The sequence below is a fragment of the Nannobrachium achirus genome (genome assembly GCF_963921795.1).
Source record: "Nannobrachium achirus genome assembly, chromosome: 2".
In the NCBI taxonomy this organism is placed as follows: Eukaryota; Metazoa; Chordata; class Actinopteri; order Myctophiformes; family Myctophidae; genus Nannobrachium; species Nannobrachium achirus.
This window is the reverse complement of record NC_137811.1, coordinates 7892971-7902146: the sequence shown is the minus strand read 5'-3', so window position 1 is coordinate 7902146 and position 9176 is coordinate 7892971.

The following is a 9176-nucleotide window of genomic DNA, read 5'->3' as shown; positions in this document are numbered from 1 at the left end:
TGTCTTGATCAACCTCGTTGTGCCATTTAAAAAGCCATTTGATGGGCCAGTGTGTGTGTGTGTGTGTGTGTGTGTGTGTAAAACGCTGGGGGGCACACACACACATAATGTCTCCGGGGGTGCCAGAACAGCATCACATTCCAGACTATTGCGTCTAGGGTGCGACGGAGACGGAGAGTTTTTGGACGAGACAGAGTCTTAGTACGCATGCGCCGACATGTGTTTACTGGAAGATTTTTCACTGACGGCCGTCACGGGGAATCGAACCCCGGTCTCTGGATTTGTATCTCCATGCTCTACCGACTGAGCTAACGAGAGTGACTGGGAAGTACCTTTTTTTTTGTGCTTTTATCTTTGACAAAACGTGAAATGATAACGTAGTCCCTTCTTTGAGCCACATTCGGAGGCGGAAGCAGTCCCCTGGTCAAGATTTACTATTCTGTCCATAACGGCACGTAATTCGGTAACGCGGCTGAGTCGGAGACGGCGCCGCTCCGTCGTTTATAGTGGCGTGAACGGTAGCGACGGGTGGCTGGTAAACCAAGAAGCCTTCAGAGCGTATCGAATCCCGCATCAGGAACTACTTTTTTTTCTTTCTTCTTAGACCACCCAATGCGTCTAACCCTTGAGACATTAGGCAATCCGTCCGCGTCTATGGTGAGAAGCATTCGGTATTTAAGATCGCGTCAGTTGTATGACGCAATAGGGGTGAGAACCTGTTGTCTTCAGCCAGGCGGCACTCCCCCATCCTCAGCAAGAAGCGCTTTTCCAGAACGCCCCGTCGGAAGGGTCACAGCAGCAGCTGAACGAATGTTGTCAGCTGGTGTATCGTCAACCCCAGCTGTGGCTCCCGGAGGTGCAATGGTTGCAGTTAATTCATGAGACTTTCAATCAAGCCAACAACCTGCCTGCCCTGCTTCCTGGCAACCAGCAGTTGGCTCCGCTGCCCACTGACCACAGACCTCCGGACCCTCCTGCTCCTGGACGACGACGACGACACCCCCAGCATGGATCTGCTACAGGGAGCCCCAAGACCAGGCGATCACTTGGGCGTAAGGCCCTAACACCCACCACCTCACAGTTCACGTGTGGGGCGCGAACCAGCCCAAGTCAGAATGGAGACTGTCCCCACAGCGTCCAAACCTCATCGCGCGCGTACCACTGATCAGGGACGACGGGATCCAAGTGGACGCCTATCCAGGGGCGACGATTTACGACGGGCCGAGATCCTCTCCAAACTGACGGGTCCCTTCCCCAACCCTCCGCAAAGCGCTCCGACGCATGTACGACCTGGCCCGAGCGAAGTTCCCCACCGCCATGGTGTACGTACCCTTGATATCGTTCTCCTTCGAATTACCCCTAAAAGAGAAAAGCACGCTACACATGATCAACGGGATTTCCCTTCCCTTTCCTGCCAGCGCTCTCCCGAGCACTGTTCGCCACCAGCCCCGCCAGGGATAAGATCCACTGGTCCGCGAGTACCGGCCACCATTTGGAACCTGTGGAGCTCGCGACTCAACCTGACCCCCCCCCCCCCCCCCCCCCCCCCCCCATACCTCTTGACCTGCACCTAGAACACCTAAATAACTTCCTGAAGTCATTTTTAAAAGGTCTGGGGCCAAATCTCACTGAGCAGTCAGCATCTAGAATCATCCGATCCGTAGGAGTCCTCACCATGCAGTTAGAGATACAGAAGATCTCCTGACCCTGGTCAGTGTTTTTAGGCAGGCATACTTATTCATCCACAGGTTGGAAGAGAGTTCTGTGTATTCCCTAAATTCAATAGGGATTTGTTTGCCAAGCTAGACTATGATGAGAATTGAGTGTGGAGGAAAACACAGATCTGAAAAGTACCGGTAATGTGGCTGTAATCCAACTATGTGACATAAATGTGTCATAGGGCAATGAGAGGAGAGACATATGCCTTGAAAGATTCATTTTTCTTCATGCACCTTATTTGGATTCACCACGGCAAGCAATTATTATTATTACACTTTTAAGTTGACATTCCCAAAATGGGGACCCCAGAGTTAAAGTGAGCTGAGTTAATATTATCCTCTGTTTGTACCAGGAACCAACCATGGCTGAAGAGGTAGCAGAGCCAAATAATGAGACGATCCATTTGAGAATGTCTCTCAGAGAGCTATTCAAAGTTGAATTTACAATCCCGGCCAGTGTTCTCTACCAGGCTTTGGAGAGAGCAGTGATTGCAGCGGTAAGTCCATTATCATAATTTTGATAAGGCAGTGATTTTTAAGGCTAATATTTGACCAACTTTTATACAGTACGTTTTAACAACAACAAACAACAATTTATGAGTTCATTGGCTGCTGGACCCTTGCGTCGAGAGTCCATTCATCCTGCCCCCTCTCCTCCTTGGCTCTACATCTCCCTGCCTCTGTATTTCTCCCTGCCTCCCTCTCTACTCTCCTCCACCCCCAACCCCTCTCCTACAGCCTGCTAGCTCTCACTTTTGTTTTTATAGAAAACCTTTACTTTTTTAACGGGGGAGGTACCTCTATCACGCTACTCCTCCCACAGGTTTTGGGAAGAGTAGTCAAATCAACCAACGCATTGCAAGACGGCTGGTGCATTTTGCTAAGATATACGTTATAGTTTAATTTATATGAATGTATTAGTGGATTTTCTTTATTATTTTTCTTTATTATTATTACCCTTATTATTATTACCCCTATCGTTAAATCGGTCCACGAAGCCGAGGTCCTAGGGCTGGTGTACACGACAAATTTCCAAACCCCGCTGTGTGTTCCCTGGGGGCGTGAAAAATAAGGGGGTGGGCTCTACATGTCCTCTGGGACCCCATCTACGTATGGACACCACTTGTTCGCCCATCCGTCTTACGGATGCTTTTTTATTCCATTTTATTTGTTTTAGGGTCCTATCTTGCAGTTCAAGCCTATTTCCACAGGGTGGCAGGCTACTTTCCCAACCTACTGGAGGTGAACATGCAGGGGCGTCAATTGGGTATGGCAAGCTATGGCAGCTGCCATACCTTGGCTACAGGGGGGAAATAATTAAATGTACTTTTCATCGTGCCTGTTGCTAAGGTATGGCAACATGATTGGTGTCTTGCAAGACACCAGTCATGTTGCCATACCTTAGCCTTTCCTGAACTGACGCCGCTGTGAACATGTGTACACAGCCAGCATATTACTCAATGCCAAACTTTGCACACACACTCCTTGCCTGCCAATCCACAACCTCCACCCCTCCAGGGACCCCCAGGGCTTATCTCCCGATTAGGACACTTTCCAGCATAGTGACATGCAGAACAAACTGTCCATATAGTATGGTTTACATAAAAGTCAGTTGTCTTTCACACACACACACACACACACACACACACACACACACACACACACACACACACACATATATATATATATATATATATATATATATATATATATATATATTCATTTATTTATTTCATAAATATTTTTCATCACAATTGGGTTTGTGGGGAGCCATCCCTGCTTCAAGCTGTCACAGCACGGCACCAACACTTCAAACTAGTTAAAAAACCCAATACAGCAGATCTACAAGCACCTCACAGATCTACAAGCACCTCGCACATGCCAGGGACAGAGTAGGTTGGCCTGCATAAGCCTTGCTGTCAACACACTATACTACACCGCTCAGGCCACCAAGCCAGGTGTGGTCAATTAGTGCCTTCTTTTGATCAGTGGCTTCTGCTTGATGAGTGGCACCAGTCTGTCTTTGTTCCCTGGTCAGTCAAGTTCACTGGGAGAGAATGTTTCAGATCAGTGCAAGTGTATTTGTTTTCCATTTGGACTTACTGTGTTTTGTTGGTACAGTATGCGTGCGACTAACTAATATTTCTGATAATTCCAATTTGTTTGTTGTTTAATTAGCCGGATTGTGAATGCCCTGCATTTTTCTTTCATCTTTAGAACCACACGTGTGTAACAAAACAGAGTGGTGATCATTTGGTGTGGGTGAAGAGAAGAAAAACATTTCATTAAAGGAGTAGTTCACCCCCAAAGTGACTTTTTTTCTATTGAACTCAAGTCTCCATGGCGTGAGTAATACATTGAAAAAATAAGTCATTTTGGAGGTGAACTACTCCTTGAATGTCAGTTTTGTGGTGTTTTGACTGGACACCCTGAGGATATTGCCAGATAGACAGACAGACAGACAGACAATTGTAGGCCTTGCATTTATTTGACTTGGTTCCAACAGATGGCGAAAATAGCTAATCTTCAAGCTCACAATGCCTCACTGTTTGGACAAAGAGTTGAGGCGTTACATTTTGTAAAACACGGCCTTGTGAAAATAGCAGATCTACATGCTCACAACACCTCACAACGCAGGGCGGCGTGAGCATGTAGATCTGATATTTTCACAATTTCTGCCCCTAATATTTAATTTATCATTTTAAAAGTATTAAAAAGTCCTTAAATTGTCTCTTTAGAAATGTGCAGATAGCCTCTGTATACTGTTGAGTGGAAAAACAATGTTTCACATTAAGCTAAACATTTGGGACCACCCAAGATCATTTGGAGACCCCTCTAGGGGTCCCATAGTTGAACCACTGACTTATAAGGGGAGTATGGAGACCCCTCTAGGGGTCCCATAGTTGAACCACTGACTTATAAGGGGAGTATATGAGGCTGGATCCGTCTGGAACACTGCACTAGGCTCTCGCCAGCTCTGTAGCTCTCCACACTTGAACAGTTGTGTCCTTAAATTCAATTATAATAATTAACCCCTGTATATACGGGCAATAGTTTTACATGACTTTGTGTACACAGCCAATAGTTTTACACGAACATGTCTAGGCTTTAGTACTGTACTGCCTCGTATAGCCCAACAGAGCCCAGCACAGAACAGCACAGCCCACCAGAGCCCAATACAGCCCCCCAGAGCCCAACAGAGTCCAGCAAACCTAAGTCCAGCCCAGTCCTGCCGAGTAGGAGTATAGACCGGGGAAAGGGGGTAGTTAGATGACTCCACCAGGCCATTACTGTCCAGATCTGGCTTGAATAGGCCAGACCAGGGTAGACAGGACTGCACCAGACTCCACCAGGCTGCTCCAGCCAGCTCTGTAGATCCTTGCACATGCGATTAACCACTGTGTACATGGGCAATAGTTTTAAGTTTTACATGAACCCTCAGAGGGACACTGTGGGCTTATCAAGTGGTCCATGGCCGGTTCTCAAAGTGAGGTCGGGGGGCCCACAGTGTCCCTCTGAGGGGACACGGCACAGACCGTGTACACGAAGGGCAGGAGCAAGTGTTCAAGTCCCATAGAATCTATGGGAAATGTACACAGGCGTGTACAAAGTCACCAGTAGTTTTACATGAACCCTCAGAGGGACACTGTGGGCTTATCAAGTGGTCCATGGTCGGTTCTCAAAGTGTACACGGCACAGACCGTGTACACGAAGGGCAGTACACGAAGGGCAGGAGCAAGTGTTCAAGTCCCATAGAATCTATGGGAAATGTACACAGGCGTGTACAAAGTCACCAGTAGTTTTACATGAACCCTCAGAGGGACACTGTGGGCTTATCAAGTGGTCCATGGTCGGTTCTCAAAGTGAGGTCGGGGACCCTCAGAGGGACACTGTGGGCTTATCAAGTGGTCCATGGTCGGTTCTCAAAGTGAGGTACATCCTCAAAGTCCCTCCTTCCCAAACAAAGACGAACCAACCAAGGGTGCACAAGGCAGCGGTGTGCGATGGACTAGAAATATCCATTTAAAACTATTGGTCATGTACACACAAACTAAGGCTCCTGTACACAGTGTTTGGTCTCAATTGTGTGAGCAGCTAAAGGGCAGACAACGGCCTAGAACAACCTAATGGTGCCTATTAAGACTCTAGTACACCCTTTGGCCTCGACAAGCCTGATCATCCTACTATAGCTAGTACCCCCCTCACCAACTTTGTGCTCCCACTTGATAAGCCCAGTGTCCCTCTGAGGGTCCCCCGACCTCACTTTGAGAACCGACCATGGACCACTTGATAAGCCCACGGTGTCCCTCTGAGGGTCCCTCGACCTCACTTTGAGAACCGACCATGGACCACTTGATAAGCCCACAGTGTCCCTCTGAGGGTTCATGTAAAACTACTGGTGACTTTGTACACGCCTGTGTACATTTCCCATAGATTCTATGGGACTTGAACACTTGCTCCTGCCCTTCGTGTACACGGTCTGTGCCGTGTCCCCTCAGAGGGACACTGTGGGCCCCCCGACCTCACTTTGAGAACCGGCCATGGACCACTTGATAAGCCCACAGTGTCCCTCTGAGGGTTCATGTAAAACTTAAAACTATTGCCCGTGTACACAGTGGTTAATCGCATGTGCAAGGATCTACAGAGCTGGCTGGAGCAGCCTGGTGGAGTCTGGTGCAGTCCTGTCTACCCTGGTCTGGCCTATTCAAGCCAGATCTGGACAGTAATGGCCTGGTGGAGTCATCTAACTACCCCCTTTCCCCGGTCTATACTCCTACTCGGCAGGACTGGGCTGGACTTAGGTTTGCTGGACTCTGTTGGGCTCTGGGGGGCTGTATTGGGCTCTGGTGGGCTGTGCTGTTCTGTGCTGGGCTCTGTTGGGCTATACGAGGCAGTACAGTACTAAAGCCTAGACATGTTCATGTAAAACTATTGGCCGTGTACACAAAGTCATGTAAAACTATTGCCTGTGTACACAGTGGCTTTTTCCTTGACCTTTCGAGTTAGGAGTGTCGTAGAGACACGAGACCGGGTTTGTTGGATTCAGCGTCAAAAAGTAAGTCAGAATAAGTGTCTTTTATCCGAATGAATGTGTAATCGTGTTGGTGGCGTGCAAATTTCGTGTCTTTTTCGCAATCATAAAGGGTTCAAAGTGTCGGAGAGACACGAAACCCATTCCATCGGATCAGGCATCCTTCAAATATGAAAAGTGTTTCCTGCGTAAAACAAACAGATTTTTTTAGATTTTTTTATTGATTTTAAGGACAAAAATCCGGGTTTCGGTGTCTTTTTCGCAATCGTAAAGGGTTCAAAGTGTCGGAGAGACACGAAACCCATTCCATCAGATCGGGCATGCTTCAAATATGAAACGTGTGTCCTGCCTGAAACAAAACATATTTTTTTGATTTTTTTTATTCATTTTAAGGACAAAGGGCCTGTTTTGACGCCTAAAACGACCCTTTTCCTTGACCTTTCGAGTTAGGAGTGCCGTGTACACAGGATCTACAGAGCTGGCTGGAGCATGGAGCAGCCTGGTGGAGTCTGGTGCAGTCATCTAACTACCCCCCTTCCCTGGTCTATACTCCTATTGGGCAGGACTGGGCTGGACTTAGGTTTGCTGGAGTCTATTGGGCTCTGGTAGGCTGTATTGGGCTCTGGTGGGCCGTGTTGTGCTGTGATGGGCTCTGTTGGGCTACACGAGACAGTACAGTACTAAAGCCTGAACATGTTCATGTAAAACTATTGGCTGTGTACACAAAGTCATGTAAAACTATTGCCCGTATATACAGGGGTTAATTATTATAATTGAATTTAAGGACACAACTGTTCAAGTGTGGAGAGCTACAGAGCTGGCGAGAGCCTAGTGCAGTGTTCCAGACGGATCCAGCCTCATATACTCCCCTTATAAGTCAGTGGTTCAACTATGGGACCCCTAGAGGGGTCTCCATACTCCCCTTATAAGTCAGTGGTTCAACTATGGGACCCCTAGAGGGGTCTCCAAATGATCTTGGGTGGTCCCAAATGTTTAGCTTAATGTGAAACATTGTTTTTCCACTCAACAGTATACAGAGGCTATCTGCACATTTCTAAAGAGACAATTTAAGGACTTTTTAATACTTTTAAAATGATAAATTAAATATTAGGGGCAGAAATTGTGAAAATATCAGATCTACATGCTCACGCCGCCCTGCGTTGTGAGGTGTTGTGAGCATGTAGATCTGCTATTTTCACAAGGCCGTGTTTTACAAAATGTAACGCCTCAACTCTTTGTCCAAACAGTGAGGCATTGTGAGCTTGAAGATTAGCTATTTTCGCCATCTGTTGGAACCAAGTCAAATAAATGCAAGGCCTACAATTCTCTGTCTGTCTGTCTGTCTGTCTGTCTGTCTGTCTGTCTGTCTATCTATCTGGCAATATCCTCAGGGTGTCCAGTCAAAACACCACAAAACTGACATTCAAGGAGTAGTTCACCCCCAAAATGACTTATTTTTTCAATGTATTACTCACGCCATGGAGACTTGAGTTCAATAGAAAAAAAGTCACTTTGGGGGTGAACTACTCCTTTAATGAAATGTTTTTCTTCTCTTCACCCACACCAAATGATCACCACTCTGTTTTGTTACACACGTGTGGTTCTAAAGATGAAAGAAAAATGCAGGGCATTCACAATCCGGCTAATTAAACAACAAACAAATTGGAATTATCAGAAATATTAGTTAGTCGCACGCATACTGTACCAACAAAACACAGTAAGTCCAAATGGAAAACAAATACACTTGCACTGATCTGAAACATTCTCTCCCAGTGAACTTGACTGACCAGGGAACAAAGACAGACTGGTGCCACTCATCAAGCAGAAGCCACTGATCAAAAGAAGGCACTAATTGACCACACCTGGCTTGGTGGCCTGAGTGGTGTAGTATAGTGTGTTGACAGCAAGGCTTATGCAGGCCAACCTACTCTGTCCCTGGCATGTGCGAGGTGCTTGTAGATCTGTGAGGTGCTTGTAGATCTGCTGTATTGGGTTTTTTAACTAGTTTGAAGTGTTGGTGCCGTGCTGTGACAGCTTGAAGCAGGGATGGCTCCCCACAAACCCAATTGTGATGAAAAATATTTATGAAATAAATAAATGAAATATATATATATATATATATATATATATATATATATATATATATATATATATATATATATGTATATATATATATATATATATATATGTATATATATATATATATATATATATATGTATATATATATATATATATGTGTGTGTGTGTGTGTGTGTGTGTGTGTGTGTGTGTGTGTGTGTGTGTGTGTGTGTGTGTGTGAAAGACAACTGACTTTTATGTAAACCATACTATATGGACAGTTTGTTCTGCATGTCACTATGCTGGAAAGTGTCCTAATCGGGAGATAAGCCCTGGGGGTCCCTGGAGGGGTGGAGGTTGTGGATTG